Source organism: Canis lupus, chromosome 29 (genome assembly GCF_048164855.1).
Source record: "Canis lupus baileyi chromosome 29, mCanLup2.hap1, whole genome shotgun sequence".
NCBI lineage: Eukaryota > Metazoa > Chordata > Mammalia > Carnivora > Canidae > Canis > Canis lupus.
This window is the reverse complement of record NC_132866.1, coordinates 41,301,642-41,309,998: the sequence shown is the minus strand read 5'-3', so window position 1 is coordinate 41,309,998 and position 8,357 is coordinate 41,301,642. Positions and strand designations below refer to the sequence as shown.

Here is an 8,357-nt window from a genome sequence, read left to right as displayed (position 1 = left end):
ATGCAGATAGTTGCACAGTCATATCGGTCCACAGGCAGGTGGCCGATTGAATTACATTTTACCCTAAAGTATCCATTTGAACTGGCCTATCTCTGAGCCGATTTCTGATTAGGGTGTGTCCTGGGCTTGACTAGGGTGGGGCAGTGCCCTAAGCAATAAGCAGGTCAGCACAAGGCAGGTGCAGCACGAAATGAAGTCAGTCCTGCTCTGCTTGTCCAGGGGTAGGGGAATTTTGTTAAATTTCCTGGGTCCCACATTCCCCCCTTTTTCAGAGGATCCTATGAAGGACCCAATCATGGGTCCAGGTTGCTCTCAGAGTGAGCCAGGGGGAATAATTAAGCCAGGATTCTCACCAACCGTGTTGCTGTTCTCGCTCTTATTTACATTTAAGGCAGCAAATACCCCCCCCCCACCCTTTGTTGTAAGAAGACTAAGTCTAGGGAACCCTGGGTGGCGCAGCAGTTTAGCGCCTGCTTTTGGCCCAGGTTGCGATCCTGGAGACCCAGGATCAAATCCCACATCAGGCTCCTGGTGCTTCTCCCTCTGCCTATGTCTCTGCCTCTCTCTCTCTCTCTCTGTGACTATCATAAATAAATAAAAAAAATTAAAAAAAAAGAAGACTAAGTCTAATCCCCTTCTGTTTTAAAGGACAACCTCAGACTAGGGAGTCTTGGATGTGGGAAATAAGTGCGAATGGCACAGTCTTAGCTTTAGGGGATTGTCCTTGTCCGGTTGGCTTTTCCATTCTGGAACAAAGTCCTTGAGAACAGTGTGTGGGTCAGCTGGCTGGACGTGGGTGTAGTGGACCCAGGGAGTAATCCCGTCAACCTTGAGAGCAGTGGGAGTGGTCAGGATCACGATGTAGGGTCCCTTCCAGTGAGGTTGAAGTGTCTGGTGTTGGTATCTCCGCACATAAACCCAGTCACCTGGCCGATATCGATGGGGGTCTGGGGGTGGCCCAGTCTCATAGAGGGCCCTCAGCTTAGGCCACACCTGCTCATGGGTTATGGAGAGTCTGTTCTTAAATCTTAGGGTTTCTTCAATGTTGGTAACTAAAAATCCCCTGGTCCAAATTTACCATGTCTCTGAAGGCCTTAACTGAAGAAATGAAATGCACACTCGAAAAAATTGGGCCTTTGTTGTGACTAAATAGTTTCAGCTCAACAATATCAATGGAGTTAGTTTTTCAAACAGAAGAAAACAAAGGACTCTGGAGCACCAAAGCCAAGGAGACCATGCGAGCTTTCCCAATACCTTGGTTTTATCGGCCTCAGCGAACCTGGGGATAAGAAGACATGCCCTGAACGTAGGTACACTCATCTTCTTACATTATCCTTGGTGGGATGGCTGGTCAGCAGGACCCACGGGAATCCGCAGGGGCACTAGAATGGATCACAGATCAGGCTGGGGCCAGGAAAAAGCCTGAGTACAAGGAGGGCAGGGAGTGGGCTCATGAGAGAGATTTCAACAATATCAATGGAATTAGGATTCCACACACAGGAAAGCCAAAGAGTCTGAAGCGCCAAATCTAAGGACAGCATGCAAGCTTTCCTAGATGTCTGTTTTCATCGGCCAAAGTGAACTCGGGGACGGGGCAAATTGCCCTGACTGTACCAACAAGTTTATTTTCACATCAACCTCGGGAGAACAAGTGACTCCATGGGACTCCCCTGGAAGCACAGCCATGTCCACAGGTCCGGTCAGGAGCAAGGAATCCACCCTCGGGATGCTGTGACCAAAGAAGAGCACCCTCTTTGGCCATGCAAATGCACGAGCCTCTGGAGTGGCCAAGAAGGTGCAGGAAGGACAAAGCCCCACAGCTCTGAGTTCCTACGGCTTTCTCCGGAAGGGGGATGGGGTGCTGGTGGTGGTAGTGGTGAGCGCCTCGTCATCGTCAGAGAAGGCGTCAATAACAGATCCTCTCTGCAGTGCCTTCCTGGCAGCAGGCGTCTGAACACAACCATCTTGGGACACCAGGCTGGCCTTCCCAGAGAGCCTCTCCTCTTGCAGAGGTTTGAAGACCACTCACGCACTGTGTCTGCAATGAGTTTACTGCTGGGCTGGCCCTGAGGGCCGGCAGAGGCCCTGAAGCTCCTGGCAAGCGGCCCAAGGCAAAGGGAAACGTTGTCTGTCCCCTTGACTCCTGAGCTTGGCGAAAACCCCTGGGAGGCCGGCAACGGCTGGCACAGGCTCTCTGCCCCATCTTGCTGCGCCTCAGCCCGTTGACATCGCCTCGTAGAGTGAAGGGCCAATGGCTGCAGTACCGCTTGTGGCCAGAACCTCTGGCAAGAAGTGAAGACACTCCACTTCACAGGAGGGGAGTGTGCAAGTCCCCAACTTCTGCTTTCGGCCATGGCAATCTCAGGCCAGATGCCAACGTGGAGGAGCTGCCGCTTTCAACATCCACTCGTATGCAGGCTTCTGGGCATACGACGGACCCATGAGACCTTCACTCACGAGGCCTCTACCTGCATGCACGCCCCAAGGCCATCACATCCTTTCTGAGAGGAGACCACAAAGCAGTGCACTGCTGTGGCCTCAGGGTGACCTCGGACAAGACACTGCTCCACCCAGGAGGACATGGACCAGGCAGCATCTCTGCGTGCCGGGAAACCTCCACTCTATCCCACCCAGGAGCACGGGTTCTGGGTCCCGGCTCTCCAGGTCCCACTTGGACGTCTGACACTTCTTTGTTCTGTGGCCTACACAAAGTCCTTTCAGACCCTCAGTTGCCAGCACTGCGGCATGGGGACTAGTTGTATACCTGGCCCCTGAAGAGAAATGTGCCACGGGCAATCCACTGGGCCTTCGGCCATCCTGTAGTTGGAGGCACCACAGTAGGCGACGTGAGTCTTTCCATCATTTTAGGAGACCTCGGGGAGCATGACGTATCTCTGCCGAGCCCTGCCCAGCCCTGCTGCCAACTGGCGGTGTGGCTTGAAGAAAATCAGGTGTTTGCGATCCTCGGTTCCCTTCTTGCAAGATGGTCACACGCTCATACCTTGCCCAGGCTCTGAAGCTAATCAGAAGCATGGAGGGATGGCTGGAGGCAACATGGTTCTGCGAGAAGCCCTCCCAGGAGGCCTCGAGAGCCAAAGTTGGAGAAAACTACTCTCTGCATTGCTTCCTATTGGGAATCTCAACATTCAAACCGCATGAGATTCGGCTTTCCACTTTTTGAAGAAGGGCATCAGAAATGCCTTGATCAGGCCAGCACAAAGGGAGCAGGCTGCTAAAGAGGCCACGACACCAAATTCAGAAGAGGCATGTCATGTACATGAATGGAATGGGGATACCAGATACATGAAAGAAGGGTCATTTGCATCAGTAAAGCCAGCAAGCGCAACTGCTCTTCCTGAAGCCTGTGGGTTCTGCTGCCACAGGGAACATGGGGATGGGGCAAAGGGACTGCCAAGTGCGCACGTGCTCACATATGCCCAGTGGACACACCGCGTGAGGCAGGACCCACGGGACTGCCCCAGGAGCCCTGCACTCTACAGATCAGTCTGCAGGGGGCAATCAGCCTGCGGAAAGGGGGCTAGGCCATAGCTCTCATAGCTTCACGTCAGATAGTTCAACAATATGGATGGGCATAGGATTCCAAGTATGGGAAACAAGGGATTACGGCATAGCAAAGCCAAGGAGAAAGGCATGGTTTCCAAACAATTTGCTTTCATTGGACACTGTTGCCTCTCAGACATTTGTATGGAATAGCAAAACAGATAAACTCCTAACCAGACAAAATACACTTACATGTGTTTATGTTCACTTGCTTAGAGCTGTACCATTGGTAAGCATCACCCCACAAAATGAAAATGTTTGAAATCCAACTGTTCAAACATTTCTATAGTGTTTGCTGGACAATGGTCTGGAATTTGATAAAAGCAGCTGACAACAAAGAAGCATTTTGGTCATCTTAGTAAAAGAATCATAGTTCTTAACTCTTCTGGGTCACAGCCCCCTTTGAAAACTTGCTGGCGATGGATCTTCATTCCCCAAAAATGCACACTCTCACTATTTCTGCATACAATTTCAAGGAGTTTAGGGGGATCTCCAACTTCAATCCAAGGTTCCCAGGTTCAAAATCCAAGAACTGGGCAATTGCTAACTTTTCTTACAACAACAACAACAACAACAACAACAAAAAACCCGTTTACAAACAATAATCATTCCTTATGTACATACCGACGCTTTATACTTCACAAAGTGCTTTCAACTCCACAAACATTGATAGGCAGAGAAGGAAACTGAGGTGCCGACAAATTACAGAGTGATTTGCTTAAGGTCACTCGGCCAGCTGGTGGCTAGGCCCGGAAGCAAACCCAGCTCTTCCGACTCCGGGGCTTGTCTCCTCACCCTGGAGCTGCCGCCAGAGCTCCCGCCCCTCACTAAGGGGGCATAAGGAGAAAAAGGCAAAGTAGAAAGCCTACCACCAACCATCCCCCCGCCCTCTTGCCACCCCCAAATGGGTCTGGGCTCCAGTGGCCAGGAGTGCATTGAGGTACTGCAGCCACGTGACCTTGATGAGCTGCAGGTTGGAGAGGGTCCTCACAGTGTAGTCAGGACAGTATGCAGACAAGCGAGCGCCATTGGCTGGCTCTGGCTGCAGGTCGTGGTGGACGGACTGGAGCGAGGACACTGGGGACTGGTGAACCGAGGATGGCGCTGTCAGGGCAGACACTCCGTAGTAAGAAGGCTCCATTCTCGAACTTAGGCCCTCTATCCCAATCTCCACCTCAACCCCGCCCTGCAGGATGAGAATGAAATAATCCACTGGCTGGCTGCACTGGTACAGGTAATGGTGTGCAGCCAGACGGTTGCTCTCGTCAAACCTCACTTCCTGGTTGACGCTGGGATGCTTCAGCAGGTGCAGCAGGACCTTCTCGGAGATTTGCAGGGGGCTGAATACATCCACCTTTCCAGAGGGGAAGCGCTGGGTGGCCAAGAGCAGCTGAGGCGAGATTTTCACTTTATATTCATTGTCAGACACCTTGAACAAGGAGAATTCCTCTTTTTGCCAGAGAGGGGTACTCAGAGGAGCAGGCTTCTTCCTGACGGTGGCATCTCGGTAGTCCTCAGACTCATCCAGGATCTCAGACTTGATGATCTCCTCAATGACGTTCTCCAGGGTGACGAGGACCAGCACCTCGTAGAAGGGGTCACCTTCACCCTCGTTGTTCACCTTTTGCACGATGGCCAGGTGAGACTTCCCTCATTTGAACTCCTCCAGGACGGCGTCCAGCTTGGTGTCGTTGAAGACAAAGTGGAGCGGATGGTTGTAAAAGCGGGTGATGGTGCTGAGAGGCGTGCAGTCTTCGGGATCCACGAAGGCCAAGTCCTTGAGGTACAGCATGTCCACAATGTTGGAGCGCTCCTCCTCGTACAGCAGGATGCGCGTGTGGCCGCCTGTCCTGTGGCCAGGACGCCGAAGTCCAGCATGAAGCAGTCCTCGAGCGGCGTGAGCACATCCTCCACGGTCCGACAGCGCAGCACGCCTTGCTGAGGTCGCTGTAGGAGTCGCCGCCGCCCCGGGCCAGCTCCAGTATGCGCTCGCGCAGCCGCCCAGGCCGCGCCGCCAGCTCCAGCAGCTGGCCCACGGGCAGCGCCACCCGCAGGTCAGCGGCACCGCCAGGCGGCTGAGCAGCAGCGCGCGCGGCCCTAGCGCCAGCGCCCGCTCACGGCGGCCGGCACCACCTCGCCCACGAGGAACACCAGCCCCGCGCTGCCCAGCACGGCGGGCAGGGCGCGCTGGTCGGCCGCGCGGTACAGCAGCACCGCCAGCGCCGCCTGCGCCAGGCTGGTCAGCAGCAACAGAGCGCCCAGGGCCCGCGCGGGCTCCAGGCGCTGCGCCGCCGCCCGCTCGGCCTCCGTGCCGCTCTCGCGCAGCACCTGCACCTGGGGGGCGCCAGCGCCAGTGTGCTCAGCTGCAGGCCCCGCGCCGGCGCTGCCAGCGCCAGCAGCCCCGCCGCCCCCTGGCCCAGCGCCCGGGGCGAGCCGCCTCCTCCGCGGCCGCGCCGCCCGGCTCCACGCGCACGGCCAGCAGCGCCGAATGCGGGCGCACAGCCTCGGCGGGAAGGCGCAGCAGCGCGCGCCACTTGCCAGCGGGGGCCGCCGCCGCCGCCGCCGCAAGCAGCCCTCCCCGGCATCGCGGCCGGCCCGCCCTCGGGGCAGCCCGCCCCCTCGGGGGCCACCCAGGCCCAGGAGCTGTTGGCCAAGCCCAAGCCGAAGAGGCGCAGGTGGAAGGCGGCCTCCGGGGCGGCCCGCGCCTCTCCTCCACACGCCCACCCCGCGTCCGCGTCTCCCTCTTCCTCCAGACAGACGCCAGCGCTCGCGGCCCGACGCGGCCTCCCCAGCGGCGATGCCCAGGCACAGCGGGCGAGCAACCAGCCTAGATGAGCCGCCGCCATCGCCCGCTGCCCCCTCTCCTTATGTAGACAGTTATGACAGTTAAAGACACAGTAATACAGACAAGCGCACAAAACAGCTAACAAGAACACAGTAACACCGACAAACATTCCAGGGCGGCCACGGAGACGAAACACAAGGTAACCCGAAGAGCTGGCAGCCCGCCCTCCTTACAGACAGGACCTCCACCCTCCTTACAGATGACGACCCTGCCCTCTAGGCAGGGGCAAGGGACGTCTCCTCAAGACCCCGGGTTCACCGCCCGCCAGCGCGGCCGCTTAAGCCAATGCCGACCCAGTACAGATTGGAATTCCTACAGGTAAAGTATAGTTTAGAGCTCTCAGAGAATATGCACGCAAAAGGTGGAAAAGTTGAGAGCATTCACCACGCGTGAAACCCTCCGGATGGGGTCCTGGAGGTCTCTCGGATCCCGGACGAACCCTCAAATGTTGTGCCCAAGATTTCGAAACCGAGAAACCACCGAGGAGCCGACACGGATGCAAACACGCAAGGGTTTATTTACAAGCTCGAGCCTGGGTCCAAGTCCCTGCTCCGCTGTGTCGGATATACTTGGACCCAGGCTCGAGTTGTTAATAAACCCTCGTGTGTTTCCATCGGTGTCGGTTCCTCGGTGGTTTTTCAGATTCGCAATCTTGGGCACAACAATAGTGCTTCTGAATTGGCTTTCTGACATTGAATTGTAATCCAAATTTTGTAACTCTGTGGGAGAGAGGACTGTTTCTATTCTTTCTTTTGAGGTGAGGTTTTCCTTCTAGTAACTTACTCAGTGCAGAGTGGCCAAAAACAAGTTGTATTGGGAAAAGGAGAAAAAGACAGAAGAAAAAGAAGGAAAGAAAAAGAAAATCAGAAAAAAAGAGGAAAAAAAGAAAGAAAGAGAAGAAAAGAAAAAAGAAAAAAAAAGGGAGGGAAGCAAAGAAATCAAAAGAAGAAATCAAAAACCGAAAAAACAAGGGGGAGTATCCTCTGATTCTGTATACTGTAAGACCCTTGACTTCCCCTGGAACTTTCCAGTGCTGCTTGGTCAATAATTTGTTTTTCCCCTGTCCATCTAGCTGGTCTTCTGGGGGAGGGGCCTGTTGTGCTGGTTTTCAGGTGTTAGCACTTGGGGGAGCTGCTCAGCCCCCTGCCTGGTGCAGGGGTCAGTGAAAGATGTTTAAGCTGTTTATCCTGTGAGGCCACTGTGAGGCTCAGTGGGGGTTGTTTACCCTGTGATGCCCCAGGAGGAACAATCACAGTGGCTGCGGCCAGCTCTGGAGGCCTGGAGTCAGCTCCCGCAGTAACTACAGAGCTCTCAGTCTCCAGGGGCATGGAGGCTTTGGGGGAGGGGCTGCTGATCTGCTCAGCTTGAGGCAGGACTGTCCCTGCTGTCCTGTGCCCTCTTGGCTGCTGCCTGTCCCGGGGGCAGCACTGGATCTTGGGCTGTGTCCCCGGCATTCTGTGGTCCTGGGCCTGCGCTGTTGGGATTCGCGCTCCCGGCTGCGCAGGCCCTCTCCGTGCTGAGCCTCCAGCTGAGCCCCTCTGAGCTGCTCCTGGGTCCAGCCGGCGCATGCTGCAGCCCTTTAGGGAGCTCGGCGCGGGGTGTGGTGCTCTCCCCGGAGCACAGGTGCTCTGTTAGTGTCCCAGGGAGCCTGAGGGCATCCCGGCCCCTCCTGGGGTCCCGCTCCAACTCCCTGCAAACACCTTTCTGTCCGGGAAGATTGGTGCAGCTCCTGCTTCTCCGGGAGGGGGCTTTCCTGTCCTGGGGATGCTCGCCCCAGCCTTAGCCCAGCTCCTCGCAGGGGCCCTCCCCCTTGGATCCCTTTTGTTTCCTTATTTCTTTTTCCCCCGTCTTCCTACCTTGATAGAAGCGTGAACTCTTCTCATAGTAGCATTCCAGCTGTTCTCTCTTTTAATCTCAGGCCGAATTCATAGATTTTCAGGATTATTTGAAG

The 8,357-nt window shown here is 55.5% G+C and overlaps 1 pseudogene; it reads right to left on the bottom strand.

Moving 5' to 3' along the window:
• Positions 1-1,240: 1,240 nt before the first annotated feature.
• On the bottom strand, positions 1,241-6,407 carry LOC140620642 (metal transporter CNNM3 pseudogene; annotated as a pseudogene).
• Between the last annotated feature and the right edge of the window lie 1,950 nt (positions 6,408-8,357).